The 11,094-nt window shown below is 44.9% G+C and overlaps 1 long non-coding RNA gene across 1 annotated transcript in view; it reads right to left on the minus strand.

The window, feature by feature from the left end:
• Positions 1 to 2,661, minus strand: part of LOC121641037 — a 25,932-nt gene extending 23,271 nt beyond the window's left edge. The window contains exon 1 of the long non-coding RNA XR_006010636.1: positions 2,570 to 2,661. This is a non-coding gene — a long non-coding RNA (uncharacterized LOC121641037). The remainder of the gene's footprint in view (positions 1 to 2,569) is intronic.
• Between the last annotated feature and the right edge of the window lie 8,433 nt (positions 2,662 to 11,094).

Consider the following 11,094-nt stretch of genomic DNA (forward strand, 5'->3'; position numbering starts at 1 on the left):
AGTTTGAACTTCAGCAAGCAAGCGAGGCTGAAAGGGTGACATTGGCACCCCTCCTGTGGGCTCACCACCTGTAGGAAGGGTCGTAGGGGTTGGGTGCAGTGTGAGCTGGGTGGCAGATGAAGGCAGGGACCCTGGTGGTGTGATCCTCGGCTGCAAAAGCTAGCTCTAAGGATGTGGAACGTCAACTCTCTGGCGGGGAAGGAGCCTGAGCTGGTGCGCAAGGTTGAGCGGACCGACCCCACCTCACTAACGGCCACCTCATCCACTCTCTCTACCTGCCTGGAGGAGATAAAGGTGTGGATGACAGAAAACTTTCTACAGCTCAGCGGCACAAAAACCGAGGCCATTGTCATTGGCACTCCACAGCAGGTCCAATCCTCTTCCATCACAATCATTCCATTTTCCAGTCACCCCATCCCTTGCTCCACCTCCATGACAAACCTTTGAGTCAGGTTTGACCCCAAACTTTAATTTGATCTTCAGTTCTTGCTGGAGCGAGTCGCAGCCGAGTGTGAAGCGGCTGGGATGAGAATCAGCACCTCCAAATCTGAGATCATGGTCCTCAGCTGGAAAAGGGTGGAGTGCTTTTTCCAGGTGGGGAGAAAACACGAGTGAGGGAAGGATGGAGTGGGAGACTGAGGTGAATCGGTGTGGCATCTGCAGTGATGCAGACTCTCAATCGGTCTGTTGTGGTGAAGAAGGAGCTGAGCAAAAAGGCAAAGTTCTTGATTTGCCGGTCGATTTACCTTCCTACCTTCACCTATGGGCATGAGCTGCGGGTAGAGACAGAAAGAACGAGACAAAAACAAGTTGCCGACATGAGTTTTCTCTGCAGGGTGGCTGGGCTCTCCCTTAGAGATAGGACGAGAAGTTTGGTGAGAAGCTCGAACGAGCTGGCAAATGTGGCCGGGGAGAAGGAAGTCTGGGCTTCCCTGCTTAGGCAGCTGCCTCCGACCCCAGATAAGCAGAAGAAAATGGATGGATAGATTATTTTTCTTGTTTGCTGTAGTTGACATGGAAAATATTTCCACTGTTCCTGATTCACACAGCTGTAAAAGCCCTGAAACCACAGCGCTCTTCAAACACGAGAAATCTATCAGGCTTCTTCCAGACTGGATGTCTGACTGTCTCACCTTTGAAGTCAAAATGCAGTAGATTCAGGCAGAGTAGAGCTCAGTTTACAGACACTTTAGTGGCTAAAAGAACAAATCAGTAGGACAGTCGAACATAACTAAACTTTGAGTTATGATGAAATGAAAACTTACTTGTTTTGTTCTGTAAAAGAAATGATCAATTTTACAGCAAATTTCACTGAAAAGATACTGACAGACAGCAAACTGTCAGATTTAATATAAAATCTTCTTTCCAACAACAACAAAACTTAACGTTTTCCAGCATAATTCTCTTTTCTTTTTATTTTCTTTTTCTGGCATTTATTAAATTTGCACTTGTCTAAATTGGCTGGGCTAAATTGCAAACACTACTCTGTAATTGCTCCATAATTACATCCCTTCACCTCCACTTTTCACCCTCAGCTCCACTTGATTTTTTACCTGTGTCATTAGATGTGGAGCTCTGAGGGAACAATGGCCCGGCTTTAGAAAAGCACAGAGGGGTGTGTAATTGCACTCGTCTTTGATTACCTCTCGTTTTGAGCGGCCTGTTCAATAGCCTTTACATGCAGGCGTTCCTCTAGGATGCTATTTAATGGCCTTCTCTCCCATTTTTCATTTCCACCTCAAACAGCTGCAGCTGCTAAGCTCACAAAAGGCGAAGCTTGAATCTACTGCAGCTTCGATCAATCATCAGTGCACACACATCCAATATACACAGACCACCAAAAGGAAACACATTTCTGCCACATGAGGTGAAATATGGCATAGATTACTTTTATAATACCTTAATTCTGAGCTAAGGCGTTGCAGCTCTACACACAGAGGTGGGCAGAGTAGTGAGATATTGTACTCGAGAGTAGCGTTACATCAAACATATATTACCAAAAACTCTATTAATGTGTAAATTCAAGGATTTCCAAATACTTAAATAAATAAAAAGAAAAAAGAGATAACATCTTACAAAATAAATTAAGGTGTTAAAAACAAATCTGAAAATCTCCATTTTTCACAAAAACAAGATATGCTGTCTCATCAGCCTCTGACATTTCATACCTGGAGTCACGTGTTCGTAAGTTATTAAAACAGTCTTAACCTTTCACCAAATACACATATTTACTAAGGCTGGGTTTAAAAACATCGATATATTGATTTGAATCGATTCACCTTTAAAGAAATCCAATATCGATTCATCGATTTTACACGTCCCCATTTCCAGTAACGTGACCCTACTCTCGCGTGACTTACCGAAGCTCAGTGAGATCTGAGCATACACACAACTGGTTCCTGTGTCGCCTTCGTCCAATCAGCTTCTCTTGCCCAGATGACATCACACTCAGATGTTTTCATTCACCTAAAGTATTTTGCAGCATATTAATGGTCACATTAGCAGCTAATGCTAAGACCGTGGGTGCCGGTGTTCTGTCAGTTTAGCATACATCGTCAGGTCAGCATACGCATAGTGCCTGCACATAACCCTAACCCGCATGCGCATTAACGTAATGTATGCTACTCTGATGCGCATGCTAAACTGACAGAACACCGGCACGTTAGCCGGTCTGATGCTATTTATCTGGTTTCCATGACGACATGTCATAGCTACTCTCTCTGTCCACGCCAGTCACACACAGAGACACATGCGCACACACAGGTTTCATCAGAGGACAGAGTGCACGTGTTGAAAACACATCGACCAGCTGGAAATCAGACAGAAAGATGCGAGTTTTCTAGATTCTCTGAGCAGGTGGAAGCATGTCTCCAGGGAGGAGCAGATGGAGGATTTCTCCTGCTCTGGTGTTACGGCGATAGCCTCACGGTCGTCATGGAAACGCGCATAACTGAATCTACGTCACTGAGTCAGTCAACACGTTAACTAACTGAACTTTAAGAATGTTTAGAGCGACTCTGCTCAATGAAACACTTTAAAAAGTTTCACTTGTCTGTCCTTCAGGAAGTTAGTCAGGACACCCAGCCTTGATAAGCCATTAGCAGCACTTTTAGGGACATTTATTAAAAAATAGCTTATGAATAAATTTGTATAGACCATTCTCAACTTTGGTCACTGATCACGTGACTTGCACATCTGTGACATTCGTGGGTGGCAAGAAGAAAACAGAGCAGTTTTATTGGTGATAAGTTGTGTCACTAAATAAAACAGTAATAAAATCTTGACCAGATGCCAGAGACACCTCATCTGGCTCCTCTCGATGTGGAGGAGCAGCAACTCTATTTCTGGATCACCGAGCTTCTCATCCTATCTCTAAGGGAAAGCCCGGCCTCCCTGCGGAGAAAACTCATTTCGGCTGCTTGTATTCGTGATCTTGTTCTTTTGGTCACTACCCACAGCTCGTGACCATCGGTGAAGGTAGGAATGTAGATCGACCAGTAAATCGAGAGCTTTGCCTTTTGGCTCAGCTCCCTCTTCACCACGACAGACCGATGCAGAGTCCGCATCACTGCAGACGCCGCACCGATCCGCCTGTCCATCTCCCGCTCCATCCTTCCCTCACTCGTCAACAAGACCCCGACATACCTGAACTCCTCCACTAATTTTCATTATATAATAAATAATTATATAATACAATTTAAAAAAAAATCATAAAATGAATGAAAATAAATTAATAAAAAAATTTAAAAAGGGTCTCAGATTACACAGATTACAGAGGAACATGGTCTCAGATTTAGAGGTGCTGATTCTCATCCCAACCACTTCACACTGGAATTGTTTCAGTGGGAGTTGGAGATCACGGCCTGATGAAGCCAACAGAACCACAAAGGACACAATCCTGAGACCACCAAACTGGATCCCCTCACTGGAAATGAATCTGAGTTCCTGCCAGCATCGTGGACCAAGCTCCAGCACCAGTCGTACAGGGCCCCTCCAAGACGCTGAAGAGGGTGTAGAGCTGGTCCACTGTTCCATGACTGTGACAAAAGCCAGACTGCTCCACAAAAACCACACTGAGGAGCAGGACCCCTGAATAGACCTTACCAGGGAGGCTGAGTCGCCGCCGATGCCTGTCGCAGCAGGTTCTCTCCACTGCTGAGAGTACTTTGCATACGTGTTTGTGGTTTTTCAGCGTGTGGGACCCTGAAAGCAGCTGATAGGTATTGGCATGCAAAGGGGAACATGGCTTCAGTGGTCACGGAGGCAAAACCTGTGCGTGGGAGGAGTCTGTATAGGCCATGGAGACCGATTTCCGGACAGCTCTGAGGAGATTTTGTTCCACCATCCAGTTCAGGAGGGGGGAGTAGTGCACCGTCAGCTCACATTGGGGATGCTTATATTGACTTGAGACGTTTTGGATCGGTGAAGGGAATACTTCGAAGACCTCCTTAATCCCACCAACAAGTCTTCTGATGAGGAAGCAGAGTCTGGGGACTCAGCAATGGATTCTCCTAGTATCTGTGGGGCTGAGGTAGTTAAAAAGCTCCTCGGCTCCTCGGCAAGGCTGAAGTTTCTTAAGACTCTGAATACTGTGAGGCTGTCTTGGTTGACATGCATCTGCAGCTTCGTGTGGGCATCGGCGACAGTGCCTCTGGACTGGCAGACTGAGGTAGTGGTCCCTCTCTTCATGAAGAAAATGTTTTAAAGTTACAACAAACAGGAAACTGAGGTTGTTCTGATTCTGAATATATAAAGTTTCACATTTTCCCAGAAAGTCTTTTTTGTTTTTTTCAGTCACGTCAGCTCACACTCGGTTGTCTTTGATAAATACCTGCCACCGCAGGAACTGAACTAATTCAAATGCTTACTTGTGTATGTGTGTGTGGTGGGGAGGATGCAGTTAAAGAGACAGTTAATTAAAGAGTGCAAATGAAGTTGTCACAACAGCCATTCAAAATATCTTCCTCTCTGATTCAGTGCCTTCCTGCTCAGACGGCTTCAGTAATCCTCACACACTCCTGCAGGAAAACCACAAACACGTATGCAAAGTATTCTCAGCAGTGGAGAGAACCTGCTGCTGCAGCCATGATAACAGAATTCATCATAATGTGATGCTAAGCTGACTCGTACAAGCTCAAACCTGAAAGGGTGGGATGCAGGAGAAAATTCATTTAAAACAAACAAAAAAAAGATTGTTAGTGTTTACTTTGACTTCACTGCAGACAAGACAAACACAAGATATTTATTTAAATTAAATCTGCCTTAAACTTTAGCTTGATGAAACCAGTTTGTCAGATTACAAAGATGTTTGACCTGGTTTACTTTTCTCAGACCTCCTTCAGATCATCTTCAAACTGTCCTGATTAACCTTCTAGCAGGTCTGGCTCGGTGACCCTGATCCATCCACTAGTCCTGCTGCTAGAGGCCGAGGCTGCTGGGGGACGTCCCATGATGCACCTGGCTCCTCTCTGATGGGGGATGTCCCATGATGCACTGGGCTCTTCTCTGCTTTACTCTCCATGTAGAAACATCTGACGTTGTTGTCATTCGTTTGTGTTTGTCTTCTTCTTTGGCAGGAATCCCTGGATTAGAGCTATGCTGCTCTCTTTCCTCTCCAGCCGCTCCAGGAAGATGGATGCCCTTCCTGGTTCTGATCCTAATCGAGGTTTTTCTTCCCGGTTCCGGTCCTGATGGAGGTTCTCCTTCCTGATTCTGTTTCTGATGCAGGTTACCTGATGCAGGTAAATGTCACCCAAAGCTAAATCAAAAGAGGTATCATAAGTATCTCAGGATTTTCCTACAGAAAAAAAGCATCTATTTATTTAGTTTTCTTAAACTCTTTCTCAGATTTCCTTATGCTCATGTTCCCCAGGCATGGACTGGACTAGACAGCCATGAGGGTTATGGAACGCTCAGCATTCACCACATGCAGTTCACAGCTGGAGGTTTTCAGGTCCATGAAGCAAGTCTGTTTTGGAGAAGTCTGAAAAAAAATGTCTTTCTGGCTACAAAAACAAGCCGACTGTTTTCATCCTCCATGAAGTCCCACGGATCTTGGATCATTGGATACAGTTTGTTATTGCTCGGTTCAGTGTAGCAGGTGCACTTCGATGCTGCATCTGAAGGAAGCAGATTTTTTCAGCAATGCTGACTCTGCAAATGCTCAAACCTTCAGACCAAACACTGAACCAGTAAACTCCCAGCATGCAGTGCAGGAAACTCTCCTGATCCTGCTAATCGTGCATGTCATTAGGCATTTAGCTCACTCAGTGTTTCCATCATGGACCTTCATGCACTGTTTTGAATGAAAACGTTTTAAAGGCAAGAACCACATGCTGGTTGTCTGGACCAGAATGTCTTGTTGATGTCAGAGGTCAGAGGAGAATGGACAGACTAGTTGGAGATGATAGAAAGACAACAAGTCCAATCAGCACTGGTTCCAGCCAAGATCTGTAGAACAGCATCTCTGAACATGAGACACGTCCAGCCTTGAAGCAGATGGACTACAGCAGCAGAAGACACACCGGGTGTCTCCTGCCAGCTAAGAACAGGAAACTGAGGCTACAATTCACACACACTCACCAACGCTGGACAATAGAAGATGGAGAAACGTTGCTGGTCTGATAAGTCTCCATCTCAGCTCCACATTCAGATGCTAGGATCAGAATCTGCTGGAAACATCATGAAAACATGGATCCATCCTGCCTGGACACGAGATTCTCATCATGGATGCAGCCGACAAACCTGCAGCAACTGTGTGATGCTGTCATGTCAATATGGAGAAAACCTCTGAGGAAGGTTTCCACCACCTGCTTCCATCTATCAGACCGGGATTAATATGGGGGTCCAACCCGGTACAGAAAGCTGGTCTGTGGACGTTTGTTTTTGGACAGCATGTTTATCATATTTCCCTCCATTGTTAGTTTATTAACAACAAAGCTGATGTTTACATTGATCCATATATTCCTGGTTTTCAGCCAATCAGCAGCAGGATTTAAAGAAAGCAGAGCTCAGTCGCAGGGAAATTTCCATCCTGTGGAATGTCTCAGATAAACTGAACTGATGCTGTCATGTCAACATGGAATAAATGTGGTTTCCAATAAAATGCATACTTTTTTTTAGTGAAGATTATAGTAGAAGTTCTCCATCTCTCCATCATCATTCAGAAACTTCACTCCACACCTCTTAAATCTCCACAGAGTTTACAGCATAATCCGAGATAACACTTTAAGAGTGGTTGTTGGAGGTCCCCCTCCCTTCCACCATCTACCAAACTCCCTGAGACATTATCTTAATTGTACACGACAAGTAGCCTCAAACTACAGAAGAATCAAAGGAGATCAACTCGTTCAATTTAAAGAGTGAGACGATGGAAGCAAATGGGAATCCCTAATTACTTATGCTAATGCAACTGACAGAGAAGCAGGAACGGTGAGGAGCATGGAGGGAAGATAGCATTTGCTGTATCACTCAGGGTGAACTCTAATTAAAAACAGAATTAATCTTTTGGATGTCCAGGCTGGTGAAGAGGCAGACCTCAGTGTGTCCCCTCCTGACGAGCAGAAGCCACTGAGAGGTAATTACTGTTATCTGCCGGCTGTTTTATTAACACATGTCCTCAAAGAATGGAGGAGTTTAACTTAGCCACCGCTCTGAATGATGCCACGCTTGATACAACCAGCACAGAAAATTATTATTAAACGGACAAAAAGCCCCCTTTTCTTTTCTCTTGATCCTGAAAAGAAAATAGTGAGTGCTTCTTCTCCCAACTCTTGAAAATCCCTCTGGGGAGTGATGATTCCTCAGATATGTGGAGTTAGGAGGAGAAACAGAGGAGCTGGACTGCTGATTGGAGGGAAAGAGAGGCAGATATGGAGGTGCAGAGCGAAGAAGAGATATAGAGCAGCAGATTTAGCTGCTTTGGCAGTAAGCAGAGTGAGAGGAGAAAGCATGCACGCCAACAGCCAGTAATTACACGCCAATCATCTGCCTACAGGCCAGTACAGGGATTAACTAAGCAGAGACGTGGTAGGAGAAATTCAATTAAAAAACAAATTAATAAGTGTGCAGCTTTCTTTCTATTTTTTATGTTCTGGCTGCAGGGTCTACCTCAGGGGCAGGATCAGACCTGCAGAGGCTGCTTGGTAGCCAAGTGTGACAGAGATGTGACTGGTGGAAAGCAAATGTTATGATAAAATAATTCACACAGTTTTTATCTTAGGTCCCTCACGATTCGATTAGATTAAGAATCAGGGTGCTTTGATTCGAAAAAGTGTGTTAGCAGTAGCTAGCAGCAACAACCAGTGTTTTGTTGGTTTGGCATATGCGGTCAGATTAGCGACCTTGGTTAATGAGCATGTGCAGCACAGAAAACTGCAAATGATCCATCAGTTCAGCCCCAATGACGTCAAGCCAGCTAGTTTAGTGTATTACATGCATATTAACTTAGGGTGACCAGATTTGAGTGGATAAAAGAGAGAATGTTAAGTGTGTGTGTGTGTGTGTGTGTGTGTGTGTGCGCACGTTGGGAGGGTCTGTACCTGTATCTGTCCATGTGGATAGATACAAATGTCTGCTACTGCATGCAGTATGATGAAGAGGCCTACTTCACACTGATCTTTTGACATCTTTACTAAACTTTAATAAACTATATATATATATATCAGTAAAAACAGCCTGAACCTGGTCTTCAGTTCCTCTTATTAATGTGTTAAACTGCAGAGAAAGAGAGGCAGCTGAAAGCTCTCACCCTCCATGGGTCCAAAACCCATCCCCGACTATATGAGAGAGGAGATTCACACTTTCTCTGTACAAAAATAATGAATTTTGAACATTTACAAATCATAATTGAATCAGAGCGTATTGCGTCGCGATGAATCGGTTATATAGTGAATCGGCCCTCCCCTAATTTTTTATTCTTATTGTTGTGCTGTGAACCCCGTTTAATCATTACTTTTGTCTTACAGATCTGATTGGCCAACCAAGTAGAAGGCCTGTGGGAGGTGTCCCGGGGGACCACCACCTGTGTTGCAGCTGTGTTATTTGGTTTCCTTTTCTTTTGAATTAGGAGTCTCCTGTAGGCCAGGTTTCGGTTTTGTTTAGTCTATTACATTACATTGGTTTGGACTTTTGGATTGGGGAGCAGCCCAGATCTGACAGCATGGCTGGTTTTTGATCAGCTGCCTCTTGTTTCATTTGGCCGGGGCTCCCTTCTCCTTTGTTGTTTTTGGTTGTATTAAACTTCCCTTTGAAACGTTGCTGCTTGGTGATGGTCTCATATGTTATTGTCTCTTTTGTGTTGAGCCGTGCTTTTATTTACAGACCGTAACATAGTTATCGGTCAGGTAGAGCTTAAAGAAAAAGAGCTTGTGTTTGGTGTTCAGGACAGCACAGAGGAAGCTGAGAGTTAGGTTACTGTCACATCAGATGAGTGTAGGAGTACATGGTACTTGTTAAAGCCTGAATTATTGATATTTTGTCTCATGTTACATGTCTTCTTTCAGACTAGTCAAACGAAAATGTAAAAAAATAAATAGTTTAAGTGTTTATGTCATTAAACTTTCTCTGGACGTGCACCCGGATTTCTTCAAAATCCAGGTATACTGCTGCTGCTCGGCTGCTACAGCCAGCTTTTCGCATCAAAACAAAAAATGGCACATCTGTGTTGTGCCTTTGGATGTTTCAATCGACATCCCAAGAATGGGATTTTTTTCCAGACTGCTGAGCCTGAACGATGGTTAAATGTGTTGCTGCTGTCAAACCAAATAACTGGAAACGATCATACAGCACGGTGGTAAGTTTATTGAAATTTTATTTCATACGCTGTCCAAGTCTTTTCATGGCAGGCTGTTCTAATTTTGAATATATTTATTTATGAAAAATGAAGGCAATGCATTACTAAAAGGCAGCAAACTTTAACATTTAACGTTATTGTGCCCTGGCACCAGACACTTCACGTTAGTCTGTTGTTAACACACATGTTTTTGAGGCCAATTGTGTCTTCCCCTGGGTGAAAAGACAGCCCGTTGTCCCCAGGCTATGTCCCGTCCATCTTTGTATTTGTCTGCACTTTCGAGAAAGGAAGGCAAAAGGAAAGGAAAGGAAAAGTTAGAAAGACGTCAGCAAGAAAATAGAGGACAAATTACAAAAAAGTAAAAAAAAAAAACAGCCCCATTCATTCGTTACTTCTTGAACGCATATTCTTGTTAATGCAACAAGGAATACAAAAACATTGTTCATGTGTACCCAGGTGGACAGTCAAATAATAACTTCATATGTAAGTCATACGCTCCTCCCTGAGCCGCCACCTTACCACTGTGGAGGAGTTTGCGCATCCTGACGATCCTAGGAGCTGTGTTGTCGGGGGTTTTATGACCCTGGTAGGGTGTCTAGGGGAAGGACCAGACGAAGGCCCAAAAGACCTATATGATGACTCAAAGTGATGGATCCAGGTTTTCTTGCCCCGACGTGGGTCACTGGGGCCCATCTCTGGAGCCAGGCCTGGGGGTGGGGCATGGAGGCGAGGTGCCTGGTGGCCAGGTCTTTGCCCATGGGACCCGGATGTGCTCAGCCCGAAAGGGTGACATGGACGTCCCTCCTGTGGGCTCACCACCTGCAGGAGGGGCTGTCGAGGTTGGGTGCATTGTCAGCTGGGCAGTGGCTGAAGGCAGGGACCCTGATAGTCTGATCCTCAGCTGCAGAAGCTAGCTCTCAGGACGTGGAACATCACCTCCCGGCCGGGGAAGGAGTCTGAGCTGGTGTGTGAGGTTGCGCGGGTCCAGCTAGATATAGTTGGACCCACCTCGACACACAGTTTGGGCTCTGGAACCACTGTCCTCCACAAGGGCTGGACCCTCTTTGATTCTGGAGTTGCTCCCGGTGAGAGGCGCCGAGCAGATGTGGGCATACTCATTGCCCCCCGATTCGGCGCCTGTACGTTGGGGTTTACCCCGGTGGACGGGACGAAGGTAGCCTCCCTCTGCCTTAGGGTGGGGGGACGGGTCCTGGTTTGTTTGTGCTTACGCACCAAACAACAGTTCAGAGTAACCACGATTTTTGGACTCCTTGCATGGGTTTTCTGTAGATGTCGGCTAA

This window comes from Melanotaenia boesemani, chromosome 6 (genome assembly GCF_017639745.1).
Source record: "Melanotaenia boesemani isolate fMelBoe1 chromosome 6, fMelBoe1.pri, whole genome shotgun sequence".
Taxonomy (NCBI): Eukaryota; Metazoa; Chordata; class Actinopteri; order Atheriniformes; family Melanotaeniidae; genus Melanotaenia; species Melanotaenia boesemani.